A 15,595-nucleotide genomic window follows, 5' to 3' on the forward strand; every position below is an offset into this window, starting at 1 on the left:
TTCAATGTGCCAAACATTCTTTTTTTCTGTTCTGTATCTAATACTTTCTGTATCTTCAGTTATTCGCAGTTGACTTTTTGTCTCACGTCTTATTTCCTGTGTGTCTCTTTGTTTTGATTATGAGTCCATGTGTCTTGGTATTTTATCTACTGTAATTCTTTGAGGACTTAAAGTGAGTTTCTTCAAGGAGGATTTTATTTTGTTTCTTCCAAGAACTCAGGAGTATTATCAATTCTGGGACACCTCAAGTTGAAGTTTTTGTCTTTCTTAAAAATCATATGTTTAGTGTACATTTAGACCTCAAAGCCCGTGAGCACAGGCATATGGCTGGGAATTCTGAGGGAAGACTTTACTTGCGCTGCTCTCAGAGCCAAGGCTGGGGCCACCATCGATCGGTGGGCAGAAGTTTCTGTTCCACTGATTCGGGTACTGTGCCCTGGCCACCCCACACAGGCCTCGGGCTCTGTCTCCCTCGAGGGTGAGGTCCACTGAAAGTCAGATGACTGGGACCGTGGGTGCTAGCAGACACCTCGGGTAAGAGTGCCAGTTTAAATGCATGCCTTTCTTTTCTCAACGTGTTTCTGACTCTGATAAATTCTGTTATTTTTCCTCAAACTCAGCCATTCAGTAAAAGACTTTTTTTTCTTTTCATTTATCTGGCATGTTAAGTGTGGTATACCAAAGCTAGTTATTTTTGAAAAGTAAATCCATCACATTACTGAAAATAAAGTCCAGGCATCTTGAACTTTAAAAGCGTAGATAAACCCATCATTGCTCCATAACTCCTAACAGATAATGTGACCTAACCTTCCTCATTTTGTAGATACACTAACTGAGACTTAGACCTACACACGTTAAGCAGGAAGGAACACACAGATGGGATGGAAACCACAGCCCAGAACCCTGGGCACCTGGCAGGACACTCTTCCCGTCCTCCTGTGTGCCCTGAGCAGCCAGTTTCCAGTTCAGGGCTTTGTAGCTGAATGCACAGCCCCAGCCTTGCTGACATAGCACCTTAGACCCAGGCTTTGCAGGTGGCCGGTGACGGGGAACAGTGGCAAAGTCCCCCGGGATGTCTGGGGAGCGAGGGCAGGGGGAGATTCGTGACAGGAACGATGCCCAGACTGAAACAGAAGGAGCGATAAGCAGTGCCCGCCAGCCCACCAGCCACGAGGAGTCACACGGAGATGTCACGTGGCACACATAGAGTCCCACACACACGTCGCATGGAGTCTGGGATCTACACATTTGCAGGTGGCCTGCACATCAGGAAAACCAGTGAAGCCCTCGCGAAGGGAAGACTTTCCTAGCTGTGCGTGCCGGTTGGATACAGTCCGAATTAGTGTTATTTTCCAACGTGAAGTTCTGTTTTGGCTGAAATAAGAAAGCGACCCACACTCAGAAGGAAGCACCTGAGACTCGTGTCCTTCTTCGCTGACTCCTTCGTGGTCGGCGGCGCCAGACCGCTGTTGGAGAGACCACATCTCAGTGGACACAGCACATTTGTGTGGCCAGCACAGACACAGAGAACCCCAGAGTAAGCCTCCTCCTGCCTCCCTGCATCCACACACATGCCAGCGTCTCTGCGCTCACCCCATTGTCCCTGCAGGCCCTGGCTGGGTGTGAACTGGGCCCCTTCATCACAGCCCCGTGTCCGGGTGCACTCCGAAGAGGCCGAATTCTGGTTTCTTGTAGGCAGCAGGGGGTCCTTGGCTTTCCATCAGGATTTTTTTCCAGGTGGATATTATCTCACATGAACAAAACTCAGGAGGAATCAGAACAGGTCCCGGAAGAACTGTGTGCTCTCTGACTTTTTAAAACCTTACAGAAACAGCAGCCCACTCCAGGCTCCTGGTGCTGTGAAGGCTGATTCTGATTCCCAGGAGGTGGGCAGTGTCTCCTGGCATCTGTTTCTGCCCCTGCTAATAGGGCTGGATGCAGTGCTTTTCTGCCCTGAGGGAAGAATTAGGGAACCTGCTACTAATTCACTCAGGTGCCAGCAACCCAGGATCTTATCCACAAAGACTCTTGAATGCTGAAGCAGCTCCCAAGAGCCTGGGAAATGCAAAATAAATTCCTCCTCCCTAAAAATAAAAAGTAATCCCGAAGATAGGCACTTTTGGTATCAACATGAAAATAAAGCACCAGTTAATAAAACTATAAATCTTACGTGAAGTCACCACTCTTAGTTGAATCTGAGGAGGCAGTGGTAGCAGACTTGCTGGAAATATTTCTTCCCTCCTAATTTTTTGATACCTTTTCCAATGTATCCCAGATCTCATCTCTTCTACACAGCCTGCTCCATCCTTTCTCAGGAGTGAAATGACGACTTCTTCATCTCCACCTTTCACAGTCTCTCCACCCTGTCCACTAGGGGAAGGGTGCCTGGGCACTGCAAGAATTTAGTACCAATTTCCCTTCCTTCCTTCCTTTCTTCTTTCCTTCTTCCTTCCTTCTTTCCTTTCTCCCTTCCTCCCTCTCTCCCCACCTTCACTGCCTTCCTTTCTGTTTTCATTCCTTCCTCCTCCCCCCTCCTTCTCCTCTTCCTTCCCTTCTTCCCTTCCTTCCTTCCTCTCTCCCTCACTCTTTCCCTTCCTTCTTTCTTCCTTCCTTTCTCCCTCCCTCCCTCACCTCCTTCCCTGTCTTCCTCTCTCTCTCTTCATTCCTTCCTCCTCCCTCCCTCCCTCCATTCCTTTCTTCCTTCCTTCCTCTCTCCCTCTCTCTTTCCCTTCCCTCTTTTTTCCTTCCTTTCTTCCTTCCTTCTTTCCTTTCTCCCTCCCTCTTTCCCTTCCCTCCTTTTTCCTTCCTTTCTTCCTTCCTTCTTTCCTTTCTCCCTCCCTCTTTCCCTTCCCTCTTTTTTCCTTCCTTTCTTACTTCCTTTTTTCCTTTCTCCCTCCCTCCCTCTCCCCTCATTCCCTGCCTTCCTCTCTCTTTATTCCTTCCTTCTCCCTCTCCTTCTTTCCTTCGTTTCTTCCTTCCTCCCTTCCTCCCTCCCTCCATCCCTTCCTTCTTTCCCTCCTTCCTCCCTCCTTCCCTCTTTCCCTACCTTCCTTCCTTCTTTAATTTCTTCCCTCTTTTCTTTCTTCCTTCCTTGTCTCCCTCCCTCCCTCTCTCCCTTTCTTCCCTGCCTTCCTCTCTCTCTTCATTCCTTCCTCCTCCCTCACGCCCTGTCTCCCCCACACCCTCTCTTCTTCTCTCCCTCCCCACTCCCTTCTCCTGCCTCCTCAGAACCCTGCTTTCCCTGTTTTTTGGTTCTCCTGGTTCCCTGGTTCTCTGGCTTCCTGGTTCCCTGGTGTCCTGGTTTCCTGGTTCCCCTGGTTCTCTGGTTCCCTGGTTTCCTGTTTCACTGTTTCCTGGTTCCCTGGTTCCCTGGTTCCTTGGTTCCCTGGTGCCCCGGTACCCTGGGTCCTGTTCCCATGGCTGCCGTATCTATTATGCATGTGCCCCTCCTGTTCCATGAAGGTAATGGGTGCTCCTCCTCCCTTGATCTTTCTTTGCTCTTCTCTTCCAAAAAAGTGGGGGGTGCATATTAAACAAACACTCATCACAGTCTTCATTATTTTGGCAAGGAAAACAAATGGGAATCAAATCGTCTTTTTCCTGTCAGGGTGCTGATGAAGAAAATGTCAATAAACAGAACAACGTACTGTGTGACTGCCTGGCTTGAGATCTTCGAGTACAATAAAATAAAATAAAATCCTAACAGGGAGAAGAGTTTCATCACATTCTATTTCAAACTCCAGGCTACACTTTCTCAATGCTAACCGGTCCTCACTGGTCCTCACCTGGCTAACACAGGCTGAATAAGAACCGGCGCTGGCAGGTTCAGGATCTAGAGGCAAGATCCCAGCAGCCCGATGCCCTCAGACCAGGCCCGGCCCCAGCTACCTCGTGTCACGCAGCCACTCACAGCCCCACACAGTCCCACCACCTATGCTACAGGCATGGTCGAGGCACGAATGGTTTATCTCAAATATCTGCAGGCATTGTTACTCACCAAGACGTCTTGGACACTCATGTGCAAAGGCAGAGACAGGGAAACAGAGAGAAAGACAAGGGGGTCGGGGGAGAGGCTTTTGAAAGAGCTTTCAAGGGTGTTCTGAGGAAGACATCCAAGCATGCAAGTGGCCTGTTAGCTCTGACGTGACCTAGTACACTGGCTTCAGCAGGAAGCCACACAGGTCCAAGCATCAAGTGGCCTGATAGCCCCTGCTATGACCGAGTACACTTGTTTCAGCAGAAGTCACACAGGATCCCGAAAGCATCCTCTTTCTTGCTCCATACAGGTTCTGGATGGAGGTCTCATGAGGGATTCAGGCAGAGGCTGATGAAAACATAAAACGGGCCAGTCTCCAGATTCAAGGGAGAGCTGGAGACAGTGTCTGTAGGTTGACCAGGCAGCTTTGACCAGGTGTGACAAAGGTAGCCCAGGTGTCCCAGTCCATTCATGTTTCTATCACAAAATGCCTTGGAATTGGTAATTTATAAATAATAGAAATTTATTTCTTATCGTTCTGGAGGTCGGAAAGTTCACGATCAAGACACCAGCTGGTTCCCGGTTGGTGATGACCCAGCCTGTGCTTCCAAGATGGCGCCTCTGGGCCGCATCCTCAGGTGGGGAGGGGGTGGGAGAGGAAACGGGACTGGGTGTGCCCTTTGGCCTCCATTATATGGCGAGGATCCTGTTCACGAGGGAGGAGCCCCCATCACCCAGCCTCCTCTCAGACGGCCCCACCTGTTAACAACATCACATGGGGCTTAGGCTTCGCTGTACACATTTGAGAGGTACCTACATTCAGACTGTAGCACCTGGCGGCCCTCCACTGCTTCCCATACTGCCAGAGGCTGGGGCAGCCCCCCCGCCCACCATGTTCCACCAGCAAGATGGCTCCTGTCAGCCAGGTGTGCGGGACCTGGGCACACTGGCAAGAAGCAGGGAGGGCAGCCCAGACCCAGCTGCCCCCTGGCTGCTCTAGGAGACTGTGTCCCTGTTGGAGACTGCAATAGATCCACTCTCCGTCCCAGCCATTGCTTCACCTGTCCTGTCCATCAACGCCTCTGCCAGTATCATACGGTAAATAGTACCATGAATACTACAGTTCCAGGCACCCAGGTGGCATCAGAGAACTGACAAGTTAGAGTTTAACAACATCCTCAATTTGTAGCTGGGGCTGCTTCGGAGCTGATGGCTGGGTGGCATTGCTGCCTGGAGCTGACGACTGAGGGGCATTGCTGTCTGGAGCTGATGGCTGGGGGGCATTGCTCAGAGATGACGACTGGGGGGCATTGCTGCCTGGAGCTGATGGCTGGGTGGCATTGCTGTCTGGAGCTGATGGCTGGGTGGCATTGCTGTCTGGAGCTGATGGCTGGGGGGCATTGCTGCTCAGAGATGACGACTGGAGGGCATTGCTGCTCAGAGATGATGACTGGGGGGCATTGCTGTCTGGAGCTGATGACTGGGTGGCATTGCTGTTTGGTTGTTGTCAAGCCTCCCCGAGGTCCAAGGTCACCAGAAGGAATGCCCTGGAAGGAGAGGCCATAACTGTAGTTCTAGGAGTCTGAGGCCCAGTTTAACCTTTTCTCTCCATCATTCAGCAGCTTAGAAATTCATGTCATTCCCTCTCTAGGCCTCAATTGTTCTCTACCTGTAAAATGGGGTTTACCTTTGAAATCCTAGGACCCCGTCATGTCACTTTCATGCAGCAGAGGCAGCGGTCACTGGAGAGGGACACGAAGCACCTGGTGCTTGTTTAAACGCAAGGAGCTGGGTTTCGAAGACTCCACAAGGGACTTTAGGACCCTACGTTACTTATCGACATCAAAAGAGAAGAAGATAAAGCCTCCCAATTCTTCCTCCCACTTCCTCAGGTGGCCAGTGCTGCTTTTATTGTGGAATGGGTTCGCCACAAAGCCTCAGGCTGAGAGGTAAGACTCGGGTCTCTGAAAAATGACAGCTTGACATCAGACCAACAAAATCAATTTCCAAATTGATTAAAAACATTCTCAAATAGAACTCCACTGGCTTTCTCGAATCCCATTGTAAAAGGTCGTCTGGGAAGTAAGTACCGTATTTGTTTTAAGTTGGCAGGAGCCCACAGCACACTTGAGGCCCCACAATTTCGGGGTCAGGCTGGGCTGACTGGGCCCGCCCGTGCCTCCGCCCTCATCACAGCCCCCAGCTCCAGGGTGCCCACCACAGCCAGGGTGGGAAGCCAGCTCCAGGCTGGCCCTTCATCTTGGCTCTTTGAAAAGCTTTGGGTGAATGAAGTATGCCTCTCAGACGGAATAAACAATCAACAATTGGCTGCTGTCATTAAGGGAGAGGGAGACATATCCTGCGGGCATTTTGTGTGATTATGAGGTGATTTATGATTCACAGAGATCAAGTGATAAACATACTGAAATGCCAAGAAAGAAAATTGGAGAGAAAAATTGCTACAAATTTTATTCTTATTTTTTAAGGAGATTTATTTGCAAGATTTGTAATTGATGCAAAACCTGTAAATGCAGGTGCCAACTGTCGAATCCTCTCCCTTCCAGACCCTTCGTAAAGGCGCGACCTGCTTCGAGAAACGTGATATTTGAAAAAATGAAATCTACACATTAAGATACATTAAGAGTGACTGTTCACGTGTCAAAAGGATTTGCCACTTTACAAAAGATTCATCCCGGGGTTTCTTAAAGAACTATACAACGGCGATGTATTTTAAATGCCTTTCAATTAAAAGAATTGACTCATGCTCAACTTTGCTTCAACATTATTTCAACTTTATTTCATCTTAAATATCATACAATAAAAACTTACTGTACTGATTTTTATCCTGGGACAATGTGCCTTTCCCTAGGTTTGATGGAGGAATCTGGCTCTGAAGGTGGCACAGCAGAAAACCAGCTCTCATTCTGCCATTAACTGGTAGCAGTGAGCACGGTCCCTTGGGCCTCAGTTTCCCCATCTGTAAAACGGGGACAAGCTACTTGCCCACTAAGCCTATGTTTCAAAATGGTCATGGGTTTAAAAACACAGAAAACAAAGGTGCCCAGTGCTTACCAACATGAAGTGTTAATATCCTGTCCCCTGGCCACGTCTTCAGTGGCCCAGCTACCCAGGAAGGCTGCTGGACCGATCCCGGGCAGCGTTATTCGGGCCTCCGGCCACATTCAGGTTGTTTCCCTCCACATCCATTTCTGACTTCAAGGCCTTCATGCTGGGTCTCGTTTCATCCTCCCTCTGAAATCCGATTAACAGGAAAGGAACCAGTGCTTGTCCGCTCATCTCATGCCACCCAATGTCCATTGATGCCAGGACACCAGGTACTGAGCTCTTCCCACAGCCTGCCCAGGCCTCCACTGTGCAGATGAACAAACAAACCCCCCATCTCAGGGACTGCCCACAGTCACACAGCCGGGAACACACACTATGTGTTCAGTGCGCTCAGTGCCTCCCCTGCTGACACCTGTGCTCTGCCCACAAGTGAAGGGACTTCTCCGCCGTCAGCACACCAAGCGGGAAGCAGAGGCCACCGTCACCACATCGAGGCGGGAGCAGAGGCCATCCCGGGGCAGTTGGCCACCCGACAGCCTGCATGCACATTGGAAGCTGGCCTGTCATTTGTCTGGGCCCATGGAAGGAACACAGGGCATGGGAGATGTTCTCCCCACCGGAGACCTGTGGCATCATCCAGGCCCTTCTCGCCCTCTCAGCCAGGGCAGGGTGGCACCAAGTTCTTCACCTCTGAGGGGTGAAGTGGCACAGACACCTCTGCAAGCCAGAGCCCTTCCTCTCAGGTCTGCAGTGGCCAGCACCCCTCTCATTTGGTGACTGGGTCACAAATGTTCTTCCTGGAAGTCTCTGCCACCAGTGAAGTGTCCCAGACAGCTGCCGTGAAAGAGACGTAGGGCAGGCTTCTGGGGAGGGGCTGCCCCAAAGGACCACCAGTCCCTGAGGGTCTTGGCGGATGAACTCAGCTGCAGATGCCAGGCCAGGGGAGCGTGAGCCAGTTCTCAGGAGCTCTGGATGCTTCTAAGGAGGGGCGTCTGTGCAGAGGTGCGTTTCTTCGTGTCAACATGAAGGGGAAGGGGCAAGTGGAGACCACCATGGTGTGCCATGCTCCAGTGTCCAGAGGACCGTCACGTTGCTCAAATCCGCAGCCAGGCGGCACCTCCGCGAGCTGGGCGTGTGACGCAGTGGTGTCTTAGTGACAGTCGGCTCGGCTCCTAGAGGGGACACTGAGTGGTGAAGCGGGGGCTTGTCCGGATTGCTGTGCCTCACTCACCCAGCATGTCCATCTCCGTTCTCCCATCCCACCTGGCACAGGGAAAGCTGAGCTGCTGGGGGCACGCTGTCCTCAAATCTCCCTGGCCTCAGCAGCGTTAGCCTGGGTCTCGGGCGGTCCTCCAGACCCTGAATTGTGAAGGGACGCAGAGGCAGGGCTTCCACTCACAGGCTGGCTGCCACCGGCCGCCACTCACATGGGACGCACGGACCACAGGGGTTCCTTTGATCTTCATTCTGCAGCTCCCACATCCGAGCCCTGGGCACTCACCCCTAAAAATTCTCCTCCTAAGCAACCAGCAAGGATTCCATGGATGAAAAAGGGGTGGGGCGGTGTGGGGAAGGTGCCACCTCCCACAGCCTCCACTGCAGGCGGGAGCTTTGCTGCAGCACAAATGATCTGAGGGGCCTGCCCCGCTGGAGCCAGGTCCACCTGGCCCCAAGAACCCCGTGGGAGAGCCGGGTGTAGGGGTCGCCATTCATCCTAGAGCTTCCATCCCAAATATCTCAGCTCAACTTTTTCCTTAGCTTCCCCGCTGACCAAGCATCCTTAACACACCTCTGTGTATCCACACCGAAAAGCCCACTGTGTGCCTAGTGTCGCTTCACGAAGGCTGTGGGGCCTTCCAGAAGAAATGGAAGTAACTACGCAGGCTGAGCCAGAGTGCGCTCCTGTGGAAGGGATCACAGAGGGGTCTCTGGGAACGGAATGGGTGAAGGTCGCGTGCACTTGAGAGAAATAACTGCCAGCAGGAAGAGCAAGCAGGTCCCTCCTGCCGGCCTCCTTGTCCAGTCCTTTCTGCCAAGAAGAGAGGAAGCACAATGCTGTCCTCTGTCGTTTTATCAGCAGTGCCGGCAACGTGAAGACGTAGCAGGCAGAAAACAGAGGCTTTGCGCAGTGGAGTCCTGAGGCTCTGGGGAGCTACCATGTACTGGGGGAGTGCCTGCCAGGGCTGTGCAGCTGCTCTGAAAACTCACCAAATTCGGAGTCGATGATGGACAAATGCCCCCGTGAGCAACAGAGCTGCCAGGCCCTGAGCACACTTTCCTTAGGGGACCACAACCCCAGGCAGCACCCACGGAGCTGCTGAACACACTGCACCAAAGATTGGGACTCCACACAGCCCCGCGGGGCATGCCAAGGGCAAGTCCAAATCTTCCTGTGAGTGAGGGGACCGTCACCCTGCCCTGGGTTACACTAACAGCTAAAACACACACAAACACAAACGGACACATGTACATGAGCACACTCACATGTATGCACCTGCATATATGCACACAAGCACATGTACACACGCATACAAACACATATGTACACCATACAGGCAACATGCATGTGTGTGCACAACACACAAGCACAGGTGCACACATACACACATGCACACACATATATGCACAAGCACACACACATATGCGTGCACACAAGCATACGTGCCCCCATAAGGCAACATACATGTGCATGCACAACACACAAACACACACATATAACTGCACACCTGCATATGCACAGCACACACATGGGCATGCACTAGTGCACACATACATATGCACGTGCAAATGAGGACACATGTGTGCACACACAAACACACATGCACACGCTATGCCCTGTGGCTTCCTTTCTTTTACACATGTTGCTGCACTGGGGAACAACTTCCTTCAACTTCCTTTCAAACACCACCCAGAAATACTGAGAAAATCCCCCTCACAGAAGGTTATGGCCCTATTGATTAAAAGAAAATTAGATGGAATTATTTTGGAGACACAATATCCATCATCAGCTAAAACGCGTGTTAAATTAATTCATTTGCTGGTCTCAGAGCAGACATTCGGAGTCGCTGGGGAAGCCCGGTTACAAATGAAATCTCTCAAAAGCCACGTGTGGCTTCTTCCCTGTGTGCTGTTCTTCCTCCTGTCGACACGGCACATGCCCACACACAACTAATACACGCACACACGTGCACACTGTTGGATGTTGCAGTGCACACTCCATTTCCACATTCGGGACTTTGTCAGGAATTCCTTTCTGCCTGGGTGTGGCGAGGCTCAGATGCACCACTGGCCTCCAAGCTGTGGACGAGCTGCCCGAAGCCCCATGCCCTCCAGGAGCTGGAGCTGCCATTTTGCATCATTTTTTTCTGTTTCCACGGGTTCTTCCTCTCTCCTTCTCTAACCACACAATGTGAAAATGCCCCGGGCCATGCATTGCCTGTTTATTATGCTGCCTCTGAAACACAGATCCCATTATGTGGGGAGAAATGAAAGGAAACCTGCGTGGATCTGGTTTAGCAGGTGGTTGGATACTATAAATTTTAGGGTGTTTGGCCTCCCTCCCGCTCCTTAGCCCCTTCAATCTTGTCAGCTGTAAAATGGGTCTCTGTTTAACCGCTCACGGATCCTCATGGAGATGAAAGGTGAACTCATGAATTACTGGTGCTGACAGCCCAGCAAGGCCTCGCCGCAGGGGGTCCCCTTTGTTCCGTCCACTCTGACCTCCCGCGCCCTGTCTGTCTGTGGGAACCGGACCAGAAGAATGTGGGGAGGAGTCAGGAGCACAGAAGCAGCAGGCCCGCTCCTGGCCCCTGGCCGGGGAGTCAGGAGTACAGAAGTGGCAGGCCTGCTCCTGGCCAGGGAGAGCTGCCATTCTTCTGCTGCAAATATTCTGACCTCATCTGGGGCACACTTCCACCCTGATCCGATCCATCGGTGACCTCCTTTGTGCTTTGCAAACTGAGACAATAGGTTCTGCTCCAGAATCATCCATACAAGGGCAGGAAGGGTGCTTTTCCTGAGCGCAGAAGTATGTTTCATTTTCTTGTGTGTGTGGGAAGAAAGTGGTTATGCGCTGAGCCCTGCTCTGAGGAGGGGAAATCCGAGCTTGAAGTCTGGCGGGAAGCAAGTCTTCACAGCGCACAAAGATCATTTCAGGTTAAAGCCGTAGTTGAGAAGTGACCTGTTGTTTCAAAGGAATGAGGTACCATGCCTTCCAGCTGGAGTCGAGATTCGTTCAGCAGTCTCATTTGATTTGTAATAAAAAAATTTCAAGAAAGTATTAAAAGCCATGAAGGAACCATTTGTCCAGCCCGAGAAAGTGCACCCCCTGGAGGGAAGGGGTCTCTCGCATCCTCTAAGCACCTTGAGGCCGCCCTCACCATCCCACCGAGGAATTGCGGGAACACACAAGCTCATCAAGTTTCCTAGAACAATGAAAAGTGTTTTCGAAAATAACCGGAGGAAATCAACATTTGGTAACACCGAAGTTTGGAAAAGAGAAACTGCAACACAGTGTGAATTTATTTTGTGAAGTTTCTACTTCATGAGAACACGTTTTAAGTTCAAATAACTAATTCGTGTGCTTGTGTTCATTTATTTGGAACACTAATGTAAAAAAATCCTTGTCGAGGCAGAACAGTACCAATGAAAATCCCCAAATTAAAAATGAATAGGAGCTTCCGATGATTTAATACAGATCTTTGAGACAACAAAAGGCCACTCTGTTCTGAGAGCAAACTGTCCTTCCCTCCCCTTAAAACAAAAAGGTGTTTTAAAAAATTAACTATAAGTCACTTTACTTTAGAAATAAGAATGCAGTCATGGCCCTGGGTTCCTCAGCAGGAAAATCACATCCCCTTGTCTATGGGACAGAAAACCGGTGATCGACGCATCCTGCACCAGGAGTGGTTAGAAGATCTGCTGAGCTTCCTTACGGAAAGTCGCTGCCCTTCAAGGTCGGGCACATTCTGTTTCCGCCAAGCACTCTCTGCATTGCCGATAGACAGTATAATTCTGGTCTGCTTTCAGGTCCAATTTAGAAAGAAATTGAGTGATGAAAGGCGAGGCGATGTCTTCCAGATGCCTGCTGGCAAAGCAGGACGCACCCGGCAGATTCCCGGTTCACACTTTTATTTTGTACGAGAGAAAAGCAGGTTTTAATAAAATTTCTGTGTGTAAATTGTTTTAAAACTAGAAACACTATTCCCATCCATAGTCTATGTTCTTGTTCCAAATGCGCTTCTTCTACAATGGCAGTATTTAAGGCTTTGTTCTATTACTTATAATTTGTCACAAAAAGAACAAGGTGGTGAGCTTAGTTTTGTGCAGGAGAAAGGCAATTATCTCACATATTTTCCGGAAAACCTCTAAAATCATCTTTAAAAGTTTATGCCGTGTTTTATGAAACTTAAAATACAGAGTACAGGAGTGTATTATTCTCTAACAAAACTCATTTTTGGAAGGTTTTGCAAATATATCATCATGAACAGTATTTCCTTTTTAAAACGAGATTCAGAAATTGTATTCATTCACGTTAAATTTTCTTTTACTTCCTCAAACTCAGGAGAAGTTGCAAACATAATTTTTTTTATCAATGCTACTTCTATTGTAGGAGGTAATTTCTTAGGCTTACTATTAAAGAGACTAGAAATACTGAATGAAACCCAAAAATGCAGCCTTAACATTTGCTGCTGAAGCTTCTTGTGGATTTTTTTACTGCTTATCTTTCCCAACAGAATCTCAGAATTTCAGTGTTCAGAGCTGCGACCTATATATGGGAAAACAAGTTTTAAAATGCAGGGATAGAGAAAAATAGAAAAATAAACATAAGCAATAGAATTAGACAAACTAGGTATTTCTTTTTTAATGATGCATGTTTTTTCTTCCTTTTTTATTTTTTATTATACTTTAATTTCTAGGGTACGAGGCCAGCGAGAAGGAGGAGCCGCCCTGAGGAAGGTGCGGAACGTCGCGCGGAGCCCGGCTCTCCGCCTTTGAAATACGCACAGGATTTTCATGCACTCACCAGCATGGCTGGCTTTTCAGACTGGCCAGATTTAACTCAGGACCGTTGTATAGAGGACTGGGGTTGAGCCTGCCTTCCAAAGAAAGCAGAAGTCTCCAGACACAAAGCCTCCCAGGTCCAGCCTACAGGCTGATGGCTGTGAAGGAAGAATTTCAAGGGCAATTAAGTGCGCTCTGAAACATAGCAGGAAAGGCATTAATTCCTCAGTCTCTCGCTCATGAATGCACTTTTGTGTTGACTTTTCACCAGTACAGTTGGGGATGCCCTTGTCCCACAGCGGCGTTTCTAGAGGGCTTCTAGATTTTCTGAGCATCATATTTAGGTAGATGATATTGTTTCAGAGCCTTTGATATCTTTGGGGATTTCTTTATTCAAATGCACTGAAGTGTTAGTTTAAGGGCTTTTTCCATGCTGAAAATGCCTCTGTTTTTAGCTACCCACCCAACTTCCCCAGAAAGTCATCCAAATAAAGTGAGACCCCATGGAAAGCAGGGAGGAAACGAGAGGGGTGTGGGGTAGCAGTCAGAGAAGAGGAGGCTATGCACCCCACAGAAAGGGAAGGCGGCAGCCACATGGACCGGGGCCGCGGCTGGGCCCTGAAGCCTGCAGACCATCGTCTCTTCCCCTTTCTCTTTCTGGGTTTCATTTCACAACCAGCAGATGGTGTGAAATTCCGGGTCATCTTAAATGGACAAAGAATACTTTTAAATACTCCAAGGAAAGCCATGGTTATGTTATTTTTTTTTTCTTCAGTGTTATTGGGTCACCTTTTCTGGGAAGAATTCTCACTATAAACGTGTGTGTCTCACCGACACCGACAGCCCTGCGTGCCAATTCAGAGGCTCTTGTCTGGCGCCCTCATCCCAAGAAATGTTAAACTCTGCAGCTTAATTTCCATCCCAGCTTCGCCGACCACCTCCCGGTGGCGTCTCCATCTGTAGCCTCCTTTCCCAGGCTGGACTGCGTCCCTCTAAAATTCACAGTTGAAGTCCGAGCGCAGGCAACTCAGAATGAGGCTCCACAGTTCTCCCCTGGCACTCGAGGAGACTGATTCCAGGAACCCCTCAGGCGTCAAACCCCTGGATGCCCAAGTCCCTTGTATAGAATGGCATGGTGTTTGCATATAACCTGTGCGCCTCCTCCCGTGTGCTTTAAATCAGTTCTAGATTCCTTACAGTACCTAATACAGTGTACATGATGTGCAAGTAGTTGCTATGTTGTGTTAATTTTTTTATCTGTACCATTTTTATTGTTGTTAATATGTTCGATCTGCAGCTGGTTGAATCCATAGATGTGGAACCTGGGGATAAGGCGGGAAGTGTATTTGGGCATAGGATTGCTGCAGAGGTGATTCGTGGAGATGCGGTCATAGTGGATTAGGGTGGGCCCTAATTCAATATAACTGGTGTCCTCATACAAAGAGGAAATTGGACACAGAGGAAAAAACCATGTGATCTGGGAGGCAGAGGTTGGAGGGGTGCAGCTATGAGCCAGGCACCACCAGGGACAGCAGGCAGCTCCACGAGCTGGGAGAGGCTGGGGCAGACCCTCAAAAGCCCCAGAGGAGCCGGGAGCTGGGAGAAGCTGGGGCAGACCCTCAGAGGCCCTGGAGGAGCCGGGAACTGGGAGAGGCTGGGGCAGACCCTCAGAGGCCCTGAAGGAGCCGGTCCTGCCCACACCCTGGTCTTGCACTTGGGGCCTCCGGAGCTGGGAGAGAATCAAATGCCACTGTGGAAGTCACTTGGTCTGTTATAGCCCTCCTATGTCTCTTTAACTTATTTAAATGGAGGTTCCGCTTCTTCTCCTCTAAACTGTGGTGGTTACTCACTTGGTTCCTCCTAATATATAACAATGTGTAGGAGATTCCGTTTTGATATCATAAGCATTTACCTTTGGGTAAATTTCAGGGTCCAGAGTGCATATGGGTCCTGGGGACGCAGGGCAGGCGGACCCTAAAGTGAGGTTTTTAATGACATGCAAATTAGGGGCAGATTACGCACAAATGTCTAGAAGAAGGAGTGGTCCTGGTGCTGCCACGGCAATGGTAAACTGACACGGCATGGGTGGGTATGGCCTGTGGAGAGGCGCTCTTGCCTGTTTCCTATTTCAGGCAGACCTCAGTCCAGTCCGGAGTCTGGGTCCCCACCTCTGGAGTCGAGTCCTGCCTCTGCCTCTCCAAGGCCTGGTGTTGCCACCTTCCACGGGCTTCTGGGGGCATCCCCTGCCTCGTCTGTGCCTGAGAATGGATGGTCCTGAGTGAGGGAGCCCATGGCAGCTTCTCCTTTCTGGTTTTAACTGAGCCAATTGCTGAATGATGTACCTGGGAGGCCCTGGTCTGAGAACACAGGGATGCTCTAAGCTGAGTCCAAAGAACAGCACAGGGAGCAGCAGCACTGGTGGGAAGACCCCAGAGCCAGGGCCCCTGTAGCGTCTGGAAGATGACTAAGAGGGAGCACTGGGGATGAAGGAGACCTAGTGGGGTTCCTGTGGAAGGCAGGCGGGGTGCAGGCAGGGTGCAGGCGGGGGCA

The 15,595-nt window shown here is 50.0% G+C and overlaps 1 long non-coding RNA gene across 1 annotated transcript; it reads left to right on the plus strand.

Annotated features, from left to right (window-relative positions):
- Positions 1 to 3,378: 3,378 nt before the first annotated feature.
- On the plus strand, positions 3,379 to 6,745 carry LOC105505915. Its single transcript, XR_001000844.1, has 3 exons — positions 3,379 to 3,462; positions 4,287 to 4,411; positions 5,678 to 6,745. It is a non-coding gene; the product is annotated as an uncharacterized LOC105505915 (long non-coding RNA).
- The last annotated feature ends 8,850 nt before the right edge of the window (positions 6,746 to 15,595 follow it).

This window comes from Colobus angolensis, unplaced genomic scaffold, assembly GCF_000951035.1.
Source record: "Colobus angolensis palliatus isolate OR3802 unplaced genomic scaffold, Cang.pa_1.0 Scaffold13, whole genome shotgun sequence".
In the NCBI taxonomy this organism is placed as follows: domain Eukaryota; kingdom Metazoa; phylum Chordata; class Mammalia; order Primates; family Cercopithecidae; genus Colobus; species Colobus angolensis.